Source organism: Kryptolebias marmoratus, linkage group LG1 (assembly GCF_001649575.2).
Source record: "Kryptolebias marmoratus isolate JLee-2015 linkage group LG1, ASM164957v2, whole genome shotgun sequence".
In the NCBI taxonomy this organism is placed as follows: Eukaryota; Metazoa; Chordata; class Actinopteri; order Cyprinodontiformes; family Rivulidae; genus Kryptolebias; species Kryptolebias marmoratus.
In genome coordinates, this window is record NC_051430.1 from 30,646,159 (window position 1) to 30,649,249 (window position 3,091).

Below are 3,091 nucleotides of genomic sequence, written 5' to 3' on the forward strand. Positions count from 1 at the left end.
TTGCCTTGCCTTGCCTTGCCTTGCCTTGCCTTGCCTTGCCTTGCCTTGCCTTGCCTTGCCTTGCCTTGCCTTGCCTTGCCTCGTCTCACCTTGGATTTCTGTTATAGTTAGTGTTGCTGCCACGTCAGCCTTTTGTTTTCTATTTTTGTTTTATTAAATCAGTTTTTGTTTTGAAAAGTTGAGTCTGCGTCTTGGGTTCGCCACGCTCACACCACTTCCTGACACAAACAACACATTTGATCACCATATAAGGAGAACTGGATCTTATCTCAGTTTCTTCCTCATTTTACAGCTTCTTGGTCATCAGAACAAGCGTTTGCCGCCTCCTCCCCTCAACTCTAGACTCAATAAAACCTCCTGACTTCTGCCAGGAAGTCAGAACCTTCACATCGTCGGCCTGAACACCTGAAACCTTGTTCCACCTGAGCAGGTGAGCAGCAGAAAGGTTCAGAGCTTCGTTCGGGTTGGAATCTCTTGGCTTTGACTTGTGTTGTAAGCAGCAGGAAAGGTGACAGCCTCTTTGTTTGTTAGCTGGTTTTATTAGTTAGCTGTCCTCTGACTGTAAGACTAACAACGGTGGGTTTAATCCCCTGCAGATGGGTCTCCTGGCCTGGATGGTTCTGGTGGTTCTGCTGTCTTCTGCACCCCGCCTGTCTGCAGTCGATGTGAACTTGCTGACTCATGTTGTTGAAGACATCCGGACGGAGTGAGTTCTGTTTCATTTCTTCTGCTTATCTTACATTTTCTTGTATCATGATAACACGGTGGAGACTAAAGTCTTCCAGGATCTGTCATTCCTCAGTTTTTAAACAAAATGAGAGGTTCGGACAAGAAAAAGAAGTCTAGTCGGTCCGTTTCAGATTTTCTGTTGCCTCTAATTAGACTTTTTATTTCCCAGTCATAAAGAATAAAAAGAGCAATCAGGAAGTGGTTTTACCTGAGCTAACTAAAGAAATGAAGATACTCTTCAAAATAAGAGTCTGGCTCCATCACAGCCTAGATTATTATGAAAGGAAGTCCTGAATTCCTGTTGGGTTATATCGAAGAAAGCTGATGGACTTCAATAACTCTTTCAACTAATTTTAATAGGTTTGTTTGTTTTGGGGTTTTTTTTGGCATCACCTGCTGTAGTTTTACTGAAGTTCACCGCTGACAGTGGCCCCTTTTTTCTGGCTTGCACCAAAAACAGTTAATGTCACGTTTTTGGATTNGGGGGGGGGGGGGGTGTCATTTAAATTTAGCATCCTTGATACAAAATCTGCTCTTCCAACATTTCTTGTATATTGGTCTCCATGTCCTAGTGACAACTTGTAGACACAAAATAATTGTAGGATCTAAAACAGAACATCCGTAATTTCATTTGTTGCAGGTAAAAGTAAAAAATAAATGTATGCTTGTGTTGCTGGAATGATCTGTTTGTAAAGGTTGTCATAATCTGAACTTTGTAAATTCACATATATGCTTCTTTTAATCCCACAGGTACAGAATCAATCGTCAGTTCTGTCTGGCTGCAAACATCCCATTAACTGATACAAAAACAAAACTAAAAGAGCTCCTGGAGAACAACAAATTTGATCCAGTAGTTTCAGACACACTTGATGGAGGTGACGTGTACACAAATGACAACATTATAATAGCTGAACACAAAGATAAAAACCCTGTTCATGCAGAGAGACAGGTTCTGACAAACTTACAACGTCTGAGACGAAACAAGGACGGAAACTTCCTGCTCGTCTACTCGTACCTCTCCCCATGTGAAAAGTGTACAAACTCGATATACAGTTACATGAAAAGTCAAAACATTAGAGCCTGGCCTGATTCTGCCTTTGTGTTTACAAAAGTCTATGATCAACCCAGAGATGGCTCTGTTGTTAAAAAAGAAGAGCTGGTCAAATACCTTTGTAAACTCGGGGAAGCCATGGGTGATCTCAGTAAAGTGTACCGCTGTTACAAACCAACCAATGAGGCTTTTCAGTGTCACAGCTGCTCCATGAAAGGAGAAGTTTCAGAGGTTTGTGTCGATAACTCTGCCGTACCTGGACGAGGTGGAAGCAGCTACAGGTGTCCCGATGAGAGCGTCAGCAGGAAGAGGAAGAAGTCCTGGAGTCCTGACCAGAGCACCAGCAGTAGGAGGAATTCTGGGAGTCCCGACCGGAGCACCAGCAGGAGAAGCAGATATAATGGTTAAAGGAGATCAGGCATCATCTCTGAATCCAAGAAGCTTTTGATGCTTTTTTCCTCCCAGACATTCCTTTTCTCCTTCCACTCTGAATGTTTTTGCAAACCAACTTTGTATTTTTCATTTAAACAGTTCATAGAGATGATAGTTACACCGTTAATTCCTGGTGTTTCTGGATGGAATGCAGGAGAAGCAGCTTCTGATGGTTGATCTCTGTCCTGGTTTCTGTCCGTCTTCCTTTGATTTTCAGCCCTGGGGAAATCACAGAGCCTGACGTGTTTTAGATCAGATCAGTCCTGTCAGAACCCGTGATGTAAAACTCGCCCTCCATCTTGTCTTTGTCTAAACTTTGCTTTGAAACTAAAAAATATTGTGTAACCTGAACTTTGCTGTCTCCTTTCTCCAAAGATAATAAAGCTTATAAAAACACAGCTTCTTGTCTGTGATTATTTGGGTAAAGTCTGATTTCTATAACACTGTCACAGTCCTCATTCTGAAACTGCTGGTTAGTTTAAACTCCTGGTTCTAGTTTAGCTGACAGTGTTTCCAACTGGACCACAGAGATCCCAACTTTTGGAATCAAGATATTTCTGCAGCTGAAAAGTCTTGATCTGGACTCTTCATCGAGATCAGATTTTATGTTAAAGGTCCCAGAATCATCCTAACTGCTCAAACACACAAAGATTTGCCTTGAACTGTAAATAGAATGTAATTAATAAATCTTTTATATTATAGTTTAAAGTACTGCCTTATGTTTTCTCTGTAGAAAAATGAACCCAAGTGCCGTTTGGTATCTTAAACCCTTCCTTGGGTGAAAGTCCTAAGGTGGCGATGTTGTGACGTGTATGGTTAGTGGCCGTCTTCAAGATGCTGATGTGATGATGGTTCAGAAATAAAGACTCTGCTCACACA

General features: G+C 41.8%; 1 protein-coding gene across 2 annotated transcripts in view; it reads left to right on the top strand.

Moving 5' to 3' along the window:
- LOC108248088 (polyunsaturated fatty acid lipoxygenase ALOX15B) overlaps window positions 1-2,610 on the top strand; it is a 9,832-nt gene extending 7,222 nt beyond the window's left edge. The window contains exons 15-17 of one of the 2 annotated variants that reach the window (XR_005233686.1): window positions 293-508; window positions 597-706; window positions 1,480-2,610. The gene's annotated coding sequence lies outside the window, so the exon portion shown is untranslated. The remainder of the gene's footprint in view (window positions 1-292; window positions 509-596; window positions 707-1,479) is intronic. The other variant, XR_005233687.1, reaches the window with a different exon arrangement.
- Window positions 2,611-3,091: the final 481 nt, after the last annotated feature.